General features: G+C 41.3%; 1 non-coding gene across 1 annotated transcript; it reads right to left on the minus strand.

The window, feature by feature from the left end:
• Nucleotides 1–920: 920 nt before the first annotated feature.
• Nucleotides 921–993, minus strand: TRNAA-CGC. Its single transcript has one exon. It is a non-coding gene; the product is annotated as a tRNA-Ala (tRNA).
• Between the last annotated feature and the right edge of the window lie 17,913 nt (nt 994–18,906).

Here is an 18,906-nt window from a genome sequence, read left to right on the forward strand (position 1 = left end):
AGTAGAGAACCATCACTGGAAATTTTACCCGGGGCTTTTGCTAACATTCCCGAGCAGAGAGTGATGTGAGTTACATTTTCAGCTTTGACTATTGTTTTTTTTTTTTTTTTTTAATTTATTTATTTATTTTTAATTTTTTACTTTACAATTCTGTATTGGTTTTGGCATAGATTGACATGAATCCACCACAGGTGTTACAATTAGTTGAAATATGGTATGCTTCCGCAAAGTTATATTTTATAACTAGTATTTTCCCTTAACAAAGACAAGATGTGGTTCATCTCATGTAACTCAGTTTAATGTTAGGTTTAGAATAAATGAGTTCTCCAAATGGAATTTTAAGTAAGAGTAAAAGCAATGGCCGGGATGTGACGGGGGCGGGGGGTGGGGGGTTGGTGCAGAAAGCCCAAGGAGATTCCTGCACCGATGGAATGAAATTTAATAAAGGCGAGTGTACACAACACACAGAAAAAGAAAAGCAACCAACACAAAAACAGACCAGCATGGCTCAGGAAGGTCCGGGCAGGCCCCGTGCAGCCCTGCAGACACGAATTGGCCAGCTAACTCTGCGGCTCAGCTTGTGCACACAGAGCGGTGGCCCTCGAGTAGTGGAAAGGCAGTCCGTCAGATTCATCTCCCCCCATCTCTGAGTGGGAGGGGAGACCACTCTGAAATCCTCCTTTGAATTTTCCCTCAAGTCCAAACTTTCAGCTTTAGAAGCTGTGACATTTTACAGTACAACTCAGGACACATACAAATACCCATAGAGATGATGTCTTCTAATATTTTCTATTCTATCCTATCCCATTTCATTCTATTAATTCATTTACCTGACTATGCCAGGTCTTGGCTGCAGCACGGAGGCCCTTCTACCTTCACTGCACCATGTAGGATCTTTAGTTTGAGCACATGGGATCCAGTTCCTCGACCGGGGATCGAACCCGGGCCCCCTGCGTTGCGAGCACAGAGTCTTAGCCACTGGTCCACCAGGGAGGTTGACTGTCCCATTCTTTTAAAATTCTAATGAAGACATCTTTTAATGGGTTTAATTGTGTCCCTTCCCCCAACCCAATTTTATGTATTGAAGTCCCTATAACTCAGAGGATAACCATATTTGGAGGTAGTGTCTTTACAGAGGTAATCAAGTGAAAATAAGTTCATTATGGTAAGCTCTAACTTGTAATATGACTGGTGTCCTTATAAAAGGGGGAAATTTGGACACAGTGACATGCACAGAGGGAAGGTGGGCCAAGGAGGAAGGACGGTAACAGAGTCTACCTCACAGTCTCAGACGGAAGCAACTCTGCCAATGCTTTGATGTGGGGCTTCTAGCCTCTAGAACTGAGAAACAGTTTCTATAGCTTAAGCCACCCAGTCTATGGTACTTGGATATATGGCAGCCCCAGCAAATTAATCAGTTTCAGTTCAGTTGTTCAGTTGTGTCCAACTTTTTGTGACCCCATGGACTGTAGCACACCAGGCTGCTCTGTCCATCACCAGCTCCCAGAGCTTCTCAAACTCATGTCAATTGAATCAGTGATGCCATCCAACCATGTCATCCTCTGTCGTCCCCTTCTCCTGCCCTCAGTCTTTCCCAGCATCAGGGTCTTTTCCAATGAGTCAGTTCTTCACATCAGGTGGCCAAATTTACTAGAGCTTCAGCTTCAGCATCAGTCCTTCCAATGAATATTCAGGACTGATTTCCTTTAGGATTGATTGGTTTGATCTCGTTGCAGTTAAAGGGACTCTCAAGAGTCTTCTCCAATACCACGGTTCAAAAGCAAATTAATACAATACAATAAATTGATTTCTTGACTCATTAACGAATTTTGAAGAGTGGTTTAGGGAAAATAAATTTGGTCCCACTGCCCTCTCCAGCATCTTCTGTCCATCTTGAATACTTGCAGTGGCAGGGAACTCACTGTCTCCCAGGGCATTTTTATCTCTGGGTGTCTCTGGCAGAGCTAAAATATGATCCCATACCTTTTGTTCTACACCTCAATGGCTATCCTTTGGAATCATAGAGAAAAATTGAAGTCTTCCTCATCATGACAGTTTTCCAGCCAGACATTTGTTCTGGGGCTGTCGTATTTGTCCTATCTCCTACAAACTCTCTGCTTTCTCCCATGTTAGTTTCCTTCAGTCAGTCCCTTGAACATCCTTGTCTTTGCTTTGCTGCTGACCTGTCCTGCAAAGTGCGATTGTCTGCCTTTCTCCCCAGCTGGCTAAACCCAGCCTGTTCCAAAGACCCAGGTCATCCTCACCTTTACAAACACTTTTTTGATCTTAACAATGCAGAGCAATCGCTTCCTTCTCAAAACATGTAACACATTGTGCTAAAGAGTACTGAAGACTGGCCAGTATTTGTTAGTACTTAGGGTAATTTACCCTTGGGTATGGAAAGCTTGATGAAGTGGCTAGTTTAAGTACCAGATCCCAGTGGACATGCCTGAGTTAGCATCTTTGCAGCTACTTTCTAACCTCTTTCCTTTGTTAAATCAATTTTTCCCAAAGTCTTTTCTAGCCAGCCTCCTCTTGAGGTAAGTAGAAGCTCTGAATCAATAGGCCAGTAAAGAATCCACAGATTTAGGAGAAATCTCTGGTTGCACAATGGTTAGGACTGTGCTTTCACTGACATGGCCTCAGGTTCGATCCTCAGTGGGGGGATTAAGATCGTAAAAGTACATCGTGAAGCCAAAAAAAAAAAAAAAAAACCACCAAAATAAATAAAAATAAAATTAATTAAAATGAAATAATAAAAAGAATCTACAAGGTCTTGTAAATCTGAAAGCAGACTGCTGACAATTTTGTAGTTCCTTAAAAGCTTCTCTTCCCATCTATTTTGTCCTTCCCCCATCTATCCCCTCTTTTTTTAAAGATTTTTTTTGATGTGGACCATTCTTAAAGTCGTTATTGAATTTGTCACAATATTGCTTCCATTTTATATTTTGGTTTCTTGGCCGAAATCTTAGCTCCCTGACCAGGGATGGAAGCCACACCCCCTGCAATGGAAGGCGAAGTCTTAACCACTGGACCACCAGGGCAGTCCCTTCCCTTCTCTATCTTTATTCCTCACGCTGCCTCATGTGATCTTGCCACTTTTGTAGCTGTAAACACCCAGAAACTTTCGTGATTCTCTCACAGACTCCTCTAGCCCAGATCTCTTTTGCTGGTGTTCGTTCAGTCACCAAGTCACGTCTGATTCTTTGCGACCTCATGGACCCCAGGTTTCCCTGTCCCTCACCATCTCCGAGAGTTTGCCCAAGTTCATGTCCATTGAATCAGTGATGCCATCCAATCATCTAATCCTCTGTTGCCCTCTTCTTCTGCCCACAATCTTTCCAAGCATCAGGGTCTTTTTCAATGAGGCAGCTGTTCGCATCAAGTGGCCAAAGTATTGGAGCTTCAGCTTCAGCATCAGTCCTTCCCAAGTGTATTCAGGGTTGATTTCCTTTAGGATTGACTGGTTTGATCTCCTTGCAGTCCAAGAACTCTCTAGAGTCTTCTCCAACACCACAGTTTGAAAGCATCAGTTCTTCAGCACTCTGCTTTTTCTTTATTGTCCAGCTCTCATATCTGTACACGACAACTGGAAAGACCAGATCTCTTATATGAGCTATAACTCACCCATCCAATAACGGATCTCACAGACTCCTCAAGCCCTCCAAGGCAGGAACCTGTATTTCCCTTCTCAAGGAATGACCTCACACATTTGCCCAAACTAGAAACATGGATATCACTGTAACTCCTCCCCCACAGCCCATCAGGCACAGCTCCTGTGGATTCCACGTTCTTAATATTTCTCAGATTGACCTTTTTCATTTTAAACCCTGGCCACTGCCTACATTCCACCTCGCAGCCTGTCTCACCTAGTTGACTCTATCAGCTTCAGAAGGTCTCCTGGTTTTCACCTCTCTCCGCGTGATTCATATTTCCTCTGCAGTTTGAGTGATCTTTTCTGAATATCAATTAATTATACCATTTTTGTACCAGTCAGTGCCCAGCCAAGGAAACCAGCTACACCGAGAAGCAGATGTAATTTCATACCCCAAACTGATGACACAGGTGATGAAATAGCTTAGGAAAAAAAAAAAAGGATGGAGAGGCCACCCAGAGTTTAGCAACAGCAGAAGAAAGAGCTGCTGCCACCCAAAGTGGGAGGGATGAAGGGAAATAGGGTTCTTACTAGAGACCAGACTCTGGGGTCACCCAGCAGAGGCAGGCATTACATCAAGCCTGTATAGGGAGAAAAGAGGCCATGGGCAGATATAGCTGCAGCTGGAGATGCTACCTGATGCGGAATGAATCACGGAGAGGCACGCTGAGTTTCTCCCTTCCCATTGCCACACAGTCCCCCCAACAGTGCCTCCCTTTGACTAAACCAGCCAGAAGTCAGCAAATACTGGGGTCTGGGACACAGCCTGCAGGGATCAGACAGGACAGTGCAAGGGAACGGCCGTGAGAGGAAGCAAGGCAGTCAAGCACCTGACCTCCCTTCGAGAAACTATTTTTTTTTTCATTTGTCTACACCAGGTCTTAGCTGCTGCATGTGGGATCTTCCTTTCGGGCATGTGGGATCTAGTTCCCCGACCAGGGATCGAACCCAGGCCCCTGTGTTGGAAACTTGGAATCTTAGCCACTGGACCACCAGGCAAGTCCCTAGAAACTTGACAGTGTTTCTCCCTTAAATCCTCAGCACAAAGTGCAACTCTCAGCCATGGAGGATGAGGTCGTGTTCTCTTGCTGTTGATCCTGCTTTGTCTCCCTACGGTCGCCCTGCAGCAGGCCCACCAACCTTGCCCTATCCTCACACTCAACTCAGTGCTCCCAGCTGTCTACCCACAGCCTTCTGCACGTGCTACTCACACCACTAAGCTCCTCACACCACTAAGCTCCTCGTTGGAATGGGATCCCACTCCTTCCTCCCCTTCTCAGGCCCAGCTCCTGCTCCAACATCAGAGCACCCCCCTCACACCCTCTCTGTCTGGCTTGGTGCCCTTTTTGTGTTCCATGCCACCCTGTGCTCAGCTCGTATAGTACTGGGTTGGTCAAAAAGTTCATTCAGGGTTTTCTGTAACATGGAAAAACTTGAACAAACTTTTGACGGACCCAATATTATCCTTTGGTTACTGAAAGTGTCAGCTTTCTGGTCTTCCTCACTGGAATATAACCTCTTTAAAAGTAAGGACAATACCTTAGTCTCTCCTTCTTCTCAATGCAAAGAATGTTGCTGTTTAATCACTAAGCCCTGTCTAACTCTTTTGTGACCCCATGGACTGTAACCTGCCAGGCTCCTCTGTCCATGGGATTTCCCAGGCAAGAATATTGCAGTGGGTTGCCATTTCCTTCTCCAAATGCAAAGTATAATGCCTAATATAAGTAGTAAATGCTTGGTGAATAAACAAATAAATTTGGTCTTCAGAGAAGTTATACTTCACCCAGGATGGCCTGGCCAGTTCTACTAAAAAGTTATGACTTCATTTTTCAACCACAAGGTTTGTTTTTAAAATGCTGTTCAGGTATTTTTAATACCGAGAAAGATTTCCTTTCTGGAGACCAGGGAATCCCTGCCAAATACTTTCAGAATATGACTTTAAAACTGAAAAATCACCTAAGAAAGCTAAAAAGTCTTCAAAATTATTTAAGGATACCTTTTTTATTTAACATATAATATTTTATTTAACAAATAATAGTTTCGTTACAAATCATAGTAGAGTAGTAGTTCTCAAAGAGAAACACTTTTACTTGAAAGAGCAGTTGATAAACAAACAGACATGGGTGTCTGGCAGGCATTTTCTCAAATATCAACAAAATTTAAGTGCTCACTGCAAGGAAAACAATGGACAGTATTTGTCACCGATGATAAAATGTTAAGGCTTCAAGCAAAACTTTTGAAAGCTGCAAGGAAAACAATGGACAGTATTTGCCACCATGAGCTTGACCACTTCTCAGTACTTAAAATCGTTTCTGATGACATCGGCGGTTAGAAGAAGTATTCCTTTTCAGAACAAATTACCACAAACTTAGTGGCTTAAAACAGCACAGTTTTTTTTTTTAATTTATTATTTTTTATTAAAGTATAATTGCTTTACAATATTGTATTAGTTTCTGCTGTACAAGAAGTGAATCGGTTACACGCATATATATATCCCCTCCCTCCTGGGCCTCCCTCCCACCTCCCCCATCCCACCCTCTAGGTCATCACAGAGCACCAAACTGAGCTCCATATACTAAACAGCAGGTTCTCACTAGCTGTCTGTTCTTACACATGGTAGTGTATTTATGTTAATCCAATCTCCCAATTCGTTCCACCGTCCCCTTCCCCTCCTGCATCCACATGTAAACAACACAATTTTTTTTAAATCTCATAGTCCTGTTAGCTAGAGGCTTAATACAGGTCTCAACAGGCTAAAACCAACAGCTGTCAGCAGGGCAGCCTGAAGGCTGTAGGGGAGACTGTTTCCCTGCTTTTTCTAGCTTCCAGAAGCTGTTCAATTTCCTGGGTTCTTGGCTTCTTCCTCCAGGTTCAAAATCAGCAACATAGGGTCTCTGATCTCTGCTCTGTCATCGTGTCTTGCCTCTGACCCTCTGTCTCAGTGAAAATGAGAGTCCCTGTCCAGCTCTTTGTGACCCCATGGACTATACAGTCCATGGAATTCTCCAGACCAGAATACTAGAGTGAGTAGCCTTCCCCTTCTCCAGGGGATCTTCCCAACCCAGGGATCGAATCCAGGTCTCCCTCATTGCAAGCAGATTCTTTACCAGCTGAGCCACACTGCACCCATCTGAATGGTCCCAACTAATTTCTCTGTTAAGCTAAGCCGATGTGCAAACTTTCTCTCAGTTTAGCTCAGTCTCTCAGTCGTGTCCGACTCTTTGCAACCCCATGAACTGCAGCATGCCAGGCCTCCCTGTCCATCGCCAACTCTTGGAGTCTACTCAAACTCAAGTCCATTGAGTCGATGATGCCATTCAACCATATCATTCTCTGATGTCCCCTTCTCCTCCCACCTTCAATCTTTCCCAGCATCAGGGTCTTTTCAAATAAGTCAGCTCTTCGCATCAGGTGGCCAAAGTATGGGAGTTTCAGCTTCAACATCAGTCCTTCCAATGAATATTCAGGTCTGATTTTCTTTAGAATGGACTGGTTGGATCTCCTTGCAGTCCAAGGGACTCTCAAGAGTCTTCACCAACACCACAGTTCAAAAGCACCGATTCTTTGGCACTCAGCTTTCTTTATAGTCCAACTCTCACATCTATACATGATTACTGGAAAAACCATAGCCTTGACTAGATGGACCTTAGTCGGCAAAGTAATGTCTCTGCTTTTGAATATGCTATCTAGGTTGGTCATAACTTTCCTTCCAAGGACTAAGTGTCTTTTAATTTCATGGCTGCAATCACCATCTGCAGTGATTTTGGAGCCCCAAAAAATAGTCTAACACTGTTTCCACTGTTTCCCCATCTATTTTTCCATGAAGTGATGGGACCAGATGCCATGATCTTTGTTTTCTGAATGTTGAGCTTTAAGCCGACTTTTTCACTCTCCTCTTGCACTTTCATCAAGAGGCTCTTTAGTTCTTCTTCACTTTCTGCCATAAGGGTGGTGTCATCAGCATATCTGAGGTTATTGATATTTCTCCTGGCAATCTTGATTCCAGCTTGTGTTTCTTCCAGCCCAGCATTTCTCATGATGTACCCTGCATATAAGTTAAATAAGCAGGGTGACAATATACAGCCTTGACGTACTCCTTTTCCTATTTGGAACCAGTCTGTTGTTCCATGCCCAGTTCTAACTCTTGCTTCCTGACCTGCATACACGTTTCTCAAGAGGCAGGTCAGGTGGTCTGGTATTCCCATCTCTTGAAGAATTTTCCACAGTTGATTGTGATCCACACAGTCAAAGGCTTTGGCATAGTCAATAAAGCAGAAATAGATGTTTTTCTGGAACTCTCTTGCTTTTTCCATGATCCAACAGATGTTGGCAATTTGATCTCTGGTTCCTCTGCTTTTTCTAAAACCGACTTGAACATTTGGAAGTTCATGGTTCATGTATTGCTGAAGCCTGGCTTGGAGAATTTTGAGCATTACTTTACTAGCATGTGAGATGAGTGCAATTGTGTGGTAGTTTGAACATTCTTTGGCATTGCCTTTCTTTGGGATTGGAATGAAAACTGACCTTTTCCAATCCTGTGGCCACTGCTGAGTTTTCCAAATTTGCTGGCATATTGAGTGCAGCACTTTCACAGCATCATCTTTTGAAATAGCTCAACTGGAATTCCATCACCTCCACTAGCTTTGTTCGTAGTGATGCTTCCTAAGGCCCACTTTACTTCACATTCCAGGATGTCTGGCTGTATGTGACTGATCACACCATTGTGATTGTCTGGGTCCTGAAGATCTTTTTTGTATAGTTCTTCTGTGTGTTCTTCCCTTCCAGTCAAGTATCTGTGTAAACCCAGATGTTCTTCCTTTGGTTCAGCCAAACACCAGTGCAGCACAGCAGGCTGAATGTAGAAGCAGCTATGAGAATCCAGCTGTCTTCTACAAAGTCAGATGTCAAAGCAGTTCACAAAAATGTAGAACAGTGCCTTTCTTCTCACTAATTTTTCTTAAAAGTATGGATTTTTCCATAAAAATATACTATGCACATTAACAGGTAATAGGTGTATTACTGTTACTTTAAAAAAGATTAATAAGTTAAAATGTTTTTCAGCCTACTATCTAATGTGATACATTTTGATAGGCATAACTCACATAAACAAAAGCTTTTTGAGGTCCTCAATAACTTTTAAGAATGTAGAGAAGTCCTGAGAGAAAAATGTCTGAAAACTGATGCACTAGAGTAACAGTTCTTCCAGTGACACAGATGAATATGGGATCTTTAGATAGGTACTCTGCTTGTTGGAGAGTTTGCCCATCCCTCAGCCAGTGCATATATCTAGAAGAAACTATAATTCAAAAAGATACATGCATCCCAAAGTTTATAACAGCACTGTTTATAATAACCGAGATAAGAAAGCAATCTAAGTGTCCATCAACAGATGAGTGGATAAAGAAGATAGGGTTATATATGTATATAACCATCATATATATATATATATATATATATATATATATATATATATATGGAATGAAATTCTGGAATGCTACAATGGAATATTCAGTTCAGTTCAGTCGCTCAGTCGTGTCCGACTCTTTGCGACCCCATGAATCGCAGGACACCAGGCCTCCCTGTCCATCACCAACTCCCGGAGTTTACTCAGATTCACGTCCATCGAGTCAGTGGTGCCATCCAGTCATCTCATCTCTGTCGTCCCTTTCTCCTCCTGCCCCCAATCCTTCCCAGCATCAGAATCTTTTCCAATGAGTCAACTCTTCGCATGAGGTGGCCAAAGTACTGAACTTTCAGCTTTAGCATCATTCCTTCCAAAGAAATCCCAGGGCTGATCTCCTTCAGAATGGACTGGTTGGATCTCCTTGCAGTCCAAGGGACTCTCAGGAGTCTTCTCCAACACCACAGTTCAAAAGCATCAATTCTTTGGCGCTCAGCCTTCTTCACAGTCCAACTCTCACATCCATACATGACCACAGGAAAAACCATAGCCTTGACTAGACGGACCTTAGTCGGCAAAGTAATATTTCTGCTTTAGAATATGCTATCTAGGTTGGTCATTACTTTTCTTCCAAGGAGTAAGCATCTTTTAATTTCATGGCATACTACTCAGCCATAAAAAGAATGTAATAATGCTGTTTGTAGTGACATGGATGGATTTGGAGGGCATTATGTTCAGTGAAATAAGTCATAAAGAGAAAGACAAGTACCATATGATATCATTTATGTAAGGAATCTGAAATACAACACAAATGACCTTATCTACAGAACAGGAGGAGACTCACGGACATAGAGAAAAGACTTGTGGTTGCCAAGGGGGAAAGAGGGAGGGATAGGGAGTTTCAGATTAGCAGGTGCAAACTATTATATGTAAGATAGATAATCAACGAGGTCCTACTGTATTACGCAGGGAAACGATATGCAATATCCTGTGATAAACCATAATGGAAAAGAATATGAAAAAATATATATATATAAAACAATACTGAAGCACTTTGCCGTACACCAGAAATTAACACAACGTTGAATCAATTATACTTTAGTAAGATAAAAAAATTATAAGCCCCAGTTTTAAATGGCAATCATGTATGCAAGAATCATGCCCATCAGCCACAGATCCAGGTATACTTTTAATTGAGTACCCAGTCATGTGCCAGGGAATCTGACATGTACTTTCACATTTCTCACCTGTTAAATGGAAGATCAATCACAACAGGCATTGTTAAACAGGTCACCTAGGAAGAATCTGTGGAATTTCCTCTCATTCTGGAGGCTTCCAAATATAGACTAGTTTCTTATTCTTCTGTACAATGAAGGGTGCTTAGTAATCGTCATTGTTACTGTTGTTGTTGCAGGCATGTCAGAAAAAGTGTTCATGATAAACTAAATGATGTCTCAACAATACGACTGAAAAGCCTGCGTTTGTCTCCCCATCATTATAACATCATAGATCAGTAGAGTGAAACTATCGAGCTGTAATACAGACAATCTTTTAGTAGGATTTTGCATTTTTCGATAGGTTTTGTTAATGTCATATTTGTAAACCCAAAGTGACTTTATGAAGACCCTATAGTATTTTACTCATGTATTCTCACAGATGAGGAGGTAGAATTCAGTTCCATGACCTTTGTAGCAAATACTGGGCTCCTTTGTTATTGTCTCTGTCATCAGAGACCATACACAGCCTTGGGACACTTCTTAACCTCTCATAGACCCCAGGTTCCTCGTCTCCCTCTTGTGTTTAGGAATGCCCATCCATGATCACGGTTTGTGAGGCTCAAATGCAACAATGAAGCATATGGAGTAGCTCTTGATAAACTGTAAGCTGTTTGACACAAGTGATGAAGCCAAGAAGGAATTTGATAAGATGACTTTATTTCTCCTTCCCATTTTCATCAGTCCTAACCAGGTTTCAGGTGAATGAGGAGCAACTGTTTTGAACGTGCTCATTTTGAGATGCCACTTTACATCCAAAATATCAAGGAGGCAGGCAAACATAAGAGTCTGAAATTCAATGGGAGAGGCCTGGCCTGGATATAAATTTGAGAGCATCTGTATTTATATGACATTTAGAGCTCAGCTGAGACTGAATAAATATTATCCAGATAATAGGCATGAATAGAGGAGAGTTTCAAGGACTGAGACTGGAGTCTTTAAAATCGAGATTCTGAGGAAGAACCAGCAAGAAAGACTGAGAAGGGGTGACCAGTGACGCACACAGAAAATCTGCAGAGTGTTGTGATCTGAAAGAGAAGTCAAAGTGTGTATTAGGGAGCCCAGAGTGGTCAAGCCTGCCAGGTTAGGTGGGGAGTAAGAATTGGCTCTTGGATTTAGCAAAAGGAAAGTCAGTTAATGATCTTGACAAAAATGGGGTTATGGTGGCCAAAAAATGCCCCAGTGAAGCGAATTCAAGAAAGAATTCTTGAAGAACTGGAGACAGCAAGTATAGACTTTGGAAGAGTTTTGCTGTAAAGGGAAACAGAAAAGCAGAGGAAGAAAGAGAAAATGGGGTTGAGAAGTTTTGTGTTCTGGGAATGTTTTGGTTTTTTATGGAGATGTTTATAAGATGTTTGCAGATACTCACTGTATCTGTATCTCTTTATATGCAAAGATACAAAGAGCCAAGGCAGGACATGGGTTAGTTTCGCTCATTTCTCTTTTCAAGAACCTGGTTAGCAACTGTACAAAAAAGAAAGGGAAAAAACCCAAGCCTTACAAAGAAACTGATGCACTGTCCCCAAATTCACAGCCAAGAAGCAGATTTTAATTGGCTTCAGACTTTGCACAGAAATGAACCCAAATGGATTCAACTTTACTGAACTATGTATCGTTTATTTTGTTACTGAAATAAGAGTATCGGGCAACTGGAAATCAATGAATTGATTTAAATATTATGCAAAAGATGGAGCTATTACTATGGGCACATTTTTATGATTTAAAAATCACATTTCAGCATTTCCTTATGTCAGGGGCTATGACAGGGCAGCATTGATTAACACATTCAGACCCAATCATCAAGAAAAAGACTTGGAACTGCAAATTTCTCTTGTAAAAGATGTCTTCTTAGGTCCACACTAAGTTCAAAGTTATTAAATAATGACAGTTGGGTTTGGGAGTTTGAGGGCCTGTGATTTGTTTTTAACTTTTTACTATGAAAAAATTTTATAATATGGAAAAGTACAGAGAATGGAGAATGACCCTCCTCACCATATACTCAGGACCCAGCTTCTAAATTTTCAACTCATGGCTAAGCTTATTTCATTTATGGCCTCACTCATCTCTCTCTCCCCCCAAACACTTAGACCGTTTTGAAGCAAATTCCAGCTATCATATCATTACATTGATAATTATTTCACCGTGCATGTCTAAAAGAGGAGAAGGACTCCTAAAAAAATCCACATAACTATATTATCGTTTTCATATCTAAAAATTAGTTTCTTAATTCTATCAAATATTCTTCAGGGTTCATATTTCCTCACGCTAAGTCACTTCAGTCATGTCCAACTCTTTGTGACCCCATAGACTTTATGCAGCCAGGCTCCCCTGTCCATGGGATTCTCCAGACAAGAATACTGGAGTGGGTTGCCCTGTCCTCCTCCAGGGGATCATCCCTAACCAAGGGTTCTCCCTTGTCTCTTGCATCTCCTGCGTTGGCAGGCAAGTTCTTCGCCACTAGCGCCACCTGGGAAGCCCTCAATGTCCCATAAATGTCTTTTTACATGTAGCTTGTTTGAATCAAGATCCCAATGAGGTCTACAATTGGACACATCATTTCTGAAAGGGATCAATAGATATTTTTAAGGCAGTTTTGCAAATTACCAGAAACTCTTTTGTATTATGGTGTACAGTATAAAGTCAGTCTTAATTGAAATGGAAACAGTGTGTTTTTAAATACAGTTCTATAAGGTGTAAATGTTAGTGTTAGTCACCTAGTCATGTCTGACTCTTTGCGAAACCATGGACTGTAGCCCACCAGGCTCCTCTCTCCGTGGAATTCTCCAAGCAAGAATATTGGGGTGGGTAGCCATTCCTTTCTCCAGGGGATCTTCCCCATCCAGGGATCAAACACTGTCTCCTGCGTTGCCAGATTTCTTTACTGTCTGAGCCACCAGGGAAGCCCATAAGGTGTAATGACTCTTCCAAATACCAAAAACATTTTCTCAAACAAAAAGTAGGAACAGAGTTTGTGTCTGCCAATTGCACACACATTCACAATTGATATGAAAGTTTTCCATTGAAAATACAAAATCTTAACTGAAATTCCCTGGTGGCTCAGAGGGTAAAAGCGTCTGCCTACAATGCGGGAGACCCGGGTTTGATCCCTGGGTCGGGAAGATCCCCTGGAGAAGGAAATCACAACCCACTCCAGTACTCTTGCCTGGAAAATCCCATGGATGGAGGAACCTGGTGGGCTGCAGTCCATGGGGTCACAAAGAGTCGGATACGACTGAGCGACTTCACTTCACTTCAATGGTTGATTTGGCTTTGTGCAGTGAAATATAGCCCATCTATTCTTCCAACTTAACATAGCCAGCTTTAACATTCTTCAGCTCAGATCAGTCCTTAGAAACGAGTACTCTCTTACCCTTCAAAAAGAACCAAACAAACCGAAAACAATAGTAATAATTAAGTGTTAGGGAAAAAATTTTTTTTTACTGCATTGCAAATCTTGTGGGATTTTAGTTCCCTTACCAAGGATAGAAACTGCACCCCCTATCTTCAAAGTGCAAAGTCTTAACCACCAGGGAGGTACCAGAAATTTTTTCATATATAAATTATGACTGATTTGGGGGTATTTGGCTGGAGTACAATATGGACCATGTGACTATAAGATAGTAAAAGTTAAGCAAATAAATATCTCAAATTATACTAACTTTATGCTTTCAGTGTCCCCATGATAGAGTATGAGAACCCAAAGGAACCTTGGAGCTCCAGCCCTGTTCAGGAAGAGATGGGGCAACTGAGGCTGAATGACTGGCCTGGGGTCAAAGAGCAGGATACCTGGGTCCCCTGACTACCAGCAGATCCTTTGCCCTGCTGCTGTGTCACTGTATGTCCTAAATCACCAGGTTATTTCTGATTCAAAGTAATTTCTTTTGTGTTAAGAGTCTTCTTTCACAACTGATTATTAGAACAAGACTCAAGAGAACTGCATTTCAATTGTCATTTGTCTTTACTTTCTATAGTCATTTCAGAGAATGTTGGCAATCATTTTAAATGGTTTGGTTTTGTTTCGCTATTTAATATGAACTTTATTTAACTATTCTGCTAAGTCACTTCAGTCGTGTCCGACTCTGTGTGACCCCAGAGACGGCAGCCCACCAGGCTCCGCCATCCCTGGGATTCTCCAGGCAAGAACACTGGAGTCGGTTGCCATTTCCTTCTCCAATGCGTGAAAGTGAAAAGTGAAAGTGAAGTCACTCAGTCGTGTCCGACCCTCAGCGACCCCATGGACCGCAGCCTTCCAGGCTCCTCATAATCCTTCTCAATTTCTATGAAATCCTTTTCTCCAAGATGGAATAGGATCCTAGTGTAGTTTTCAAAGCTTGGGAAATATTTATTCTCTACAAATTACACTAATGTTTATCTTTTAAAACAGTCTGCTATCATATTTATAGTTGCACAAAAGGACAGCTTCATACTTATCAACTTTAACTTACAGCAAAGATTCATTATCAACCAACTACAAAAAAAACTTTAAGGAACATCACATACTCTGTTATAATAGCTCCCCCTAGTGAACGTTCCCACTATTATTTTCTGAACACCCTTTTGAATTGGATTGACTGCATGCATGCATGCTCAGTTGCTAAATCGTGTCTGAGTATTTTCGACCCCACAGATTGTAGCCAATCAGGCTCCCCTGGACATAGGATTTTCCCTTTAGGGCTAATTTAATGGTTATTATACAATTTCTTAGACATTTTCTTTCTATCATACTTAAAAAAAAAGTTACATCACCAAATGATCTTTTCAGCTCCACATACACCCCCCAAAATTAAACTTAACAGCAGAATAGTTTCCAACTAGAAAAGAATTGTTTTTTTTTTTCATTTAACTTGCAACAGGAAAAATGAAAAAGAACAAAGAATCCAACAAATACGATTGATAATAACAACTTGTGATTTATTGAGGATTCTCTATGTGCTATGGATTTTGCTCAGCACTTGCATGGGTTATTTAATGTAATTCTTATATCATTTCATACTGTTAATACTATTACTCTTTCATTTTATAGATGAAGAAACTAATTCTTCAACCAAAGGACATGTAACCAGCACATGACAGCTGAAATTTTAATTTAGGTGGTCTTATTCCACGGTCCATATTGTTGTTGTTGTTCAGTCACTAAGTCATGTCCAACTCTTTTGTGACCCCATGGACTGTAGCCCACCAGGCTCCTCTGTTCATGGAATTTCCCAGGCAAGAATACTGGAGTGGGTTGCCATTTTCTCTTCCAGGGGATCTTTGAATTGGGTTGACTGCATGCATGCATGCTCAGTTGCTAAATCGTGTTTGAGTCTTTTTGACCCCACAGATTGTAGCCAGTCAGGCTCCTCTGGACATAGCATTTTCCCTTTAGGGCTAACTGAACTCAGGTTCAATCAGGGATTGAACCCGAGTCTTCTACACTGGCAGGTGGATTCTTTACCACTGACATGTATCAAGCCACTATTTTATTCTGTTGACGCAGCTGTAGAATAACGCATGTGCCAAATCTGGTTTTGCTCCTAACAGCAAACATGTTCACCAGATTACTTCATTATTATCCATTCTATTTGTTCATATCGCAGAAGGCTGAAGGTCTTCCTACCCCAGCGTTGTACTTCCCCTCTTTCTGCATACTCACCTGAGTCTGTAACTGCTGCTTAGATAGGAAGTTGTATTAATTAACTCCAGGACTGGGGCAGAATAGATACAAGTTGCTCCTGAAACAGCTTGTTATGTCAGAAAGTAAGGAAGTTCTCCAAATTTGAAAAAAAAAAAAAAGGCAATAGAATAATAGCATATCACAAGGACACAGGTGCTAGCTTGAGACTTCTCCTGGCAAAACCTGGGACAATTTGATCACCAAAATGATTCATTTTACAGACTTTCCTAGTGGTCCAGTGGTTAAGACTCTCCGCTTCCAATGCAGGGGTTGCAGGTTCAATTCCTAGTGAGGGAACTAAGATCCCACTCACTGTGAGGCATGGTCAAATAAATAAATTTTTAAAAAATGATTCATTTTAAACCATTGAAGAATTAAGGATTCATGAATTCATACTATTAGGTTGGTGCAAAAATAATTATGGTTTTGGACCCTGAGTTTTAAATCATTATAACTAAGGCCAAACACATCTTTATTAATTAAAACAGGAACAATTTCAATCAACACTTTTTTGCAAATGAGAAATAAGTTTGTTTATTCCTATAGCATAAAAATCCATGCTTCAAGATTTGGGGAACTCTTGAAAAGCATTTTCTGCATCCTGCTGGTTGTGGAAGTATTTTCCCTGCAAAAGTTGTCTAGATGCTTGAAGAAGTGGTAGTCAGTTGGTGAGAGGTCAGGTGGATATGGCGGATGAGGCAAAACCTTATAGCCCAATTCATTCAACTTTTGAAGCATTGGTTGTGTAACATGTGGTTGGGCATTGTCGTGGAGAAGAATTGGGCCCTTTCTGTTGATCAATGCTGGCTGCAAGCACTGAAGTTTCTGGTGCATCTCATCAATTTGCTGAGCATACTTCTCAGATGTAATGGATTCGCTGGGATTCAGAAAGCTGTAGTGGATCAGACCGGCAGCAGACCACCAAACAGTGACCATGACTCTTTTTTTGGTGCAAATTTGGCTTTAGGAAGTGCCTTGGAGTTTCTTCTCCGTCCAACCACTGAGCTGGTTGTTGTAGAAAATCCACTTTCCATTGCACATCACTATCTGATTGAGAAAAGGTTTGTTGTTTTGTAGAATAAGACAAGACAACATTTCAAAATGACAATTTTTTTTGATTTGCAGTCAGCTCATGAGACACCCACTTATTGAGCATTTTTACCTTTCCAGTTTGCTTCAAATGCCAAACAACCTTAGAATGGTCAATGCTGATTTCTTGGGCAACCTCATAGAGGTTGTAGGAAGATCAGCTTCGATGATCCTCTCAGCTGGTCATTGTCAGTTTCCAATGGTCGGCCACTGGGCTCCTCATCTTCAAGGCTCTAGTCTCCCTTTGCAAAACTTCCTGAATCCCCACAGCACTGTATGATTGTTAGCAGTTCCTGGGCCAAATGCATTGTTGCTGTTGCGAGATGTCTCCGCGGATTTATGACCAAGTTTGAACTAGAATAAGAAAATTGCTTGAGTTTGCTTTTCGTCTAACATCATTTTTATAGTCTAAAATACACATAAAATAAACAGCAAGTAATAACTCATTAGCAAAAGACATAAAGCAAGAAATGTGCATCCAAATGATGTATAACATAACCACATTTAAGAATGTATTCAAATATCAAATGGCAAATTTCAACAATGCAAAGCCAAAATTACTTTTGCACCAACCTAATAAAATGGATAAATATAGATAGGCAGGCAGACAGATGAGAAGAAGGGAGGGCTCCAGCTGACAGGAGAATTTTGAGGACAGACTGATAAATGTGGAGGGAGGGCAGGAGTTAAAAATGAGCATTTTGCCACCATCCTAGTAAGACTGAACAAGGCAAGAAATAGCAATAGATTTCAAATGTAAAGAGAAATTTTGATGAAGAATAGGATATTTGCATGATTTTAAAATGTCTTCTCACCTATTCTTTATTAGTTGAAAAGAAGGGGGAAAATAGTAATTATTCAATGAAGAAATAAGATAACATCTTGATGCGGTAGCCAAACATACGTCACTAATGCAAGAAATGTTTACATACTGAGGTATGGGAAAGTCATTCTCGCTCATACATGATTTAACTTGCATTTTATGCAAACTAAAACCACTTGTTTGTGGCCTCGCAAACATTGTACATCTGCTTCTGTCATTAAAGGAAAGGGTACATCGATCAGTAGTAAAGGGTGTCCATGTTAAAAATAAAGATTAAAGGCCTCTCTTCCTGGGATGCCAGTCCTCCTGCAATGATGAGAGTCCCTGCCCAGGTATCAAACCCACACTGATTTGTTGTGGACATGCTGATCTGCTATTTTTTGGGTTTTGTATTTTCGAAATCTTGAAGGAATATATCCCTGACTTGTGGGGTGTTCTTTGTGATGACAAAATATAAAACTGTGCTGAAAACCATGCTTCCTAAGAGAGGTTGTCTTCCAGGCTATAGACCTCAGTTTGGCTCAAATAAAACTTCTATTCCAGTTGTGTGTGTGCTCAGTCCCTCAGTTGTGTCTGACTTTTTGAGACCCCCATGGACTGTAGCCCACCAGGCTGCTCTGTCCATGGGATTCTCCAGGCAAGAACACTGGAGTGGGTTGCCATGCCCTCCTCCAGGGGATCTTCCCAACCCAGGAATCAAACCCATGTCTCCTGCATCTCCTGAATTACAGGCAGATTCTTGGCCCATTGAGCCACCTGGGAAGACTGGAAGGTCAATATGTCAATGCCAAAAATGAAATCTCAATGGTTGATGATAAAAGCATCGTATCATTGAGGACTCGCTGAACCCGACGAGCACTACACTGTGGTTGTGTAAGACAATATCTCCTCTGTTAGGACATATACAGGGAAGTACACACCTAGGGGCAAAGGGTGATGATGCATGTAATTTATTCTTAAATAATCCAGGAAAAAGGGGTGGTTGGGTGTGTAAATTCATATTGTTTA

This window comes from Oryx dammah, unplaced genomic scaffold, assembly GCF_014754425.2.
Source record: "Oryx dammah isolate SB20612 unplaced genomic scaffold, SCBI_Odam_1.1 HiC_scaffold_3, whole genome shotgun sequence".
In the NCBI taxonomy this organism is placed as follows: domain Eukaryota; kingdom Metazoa; phylum Chordata; class Mammalia; order Artiodactyla; family Bovidae; genus Oryx; species Oryx dammah.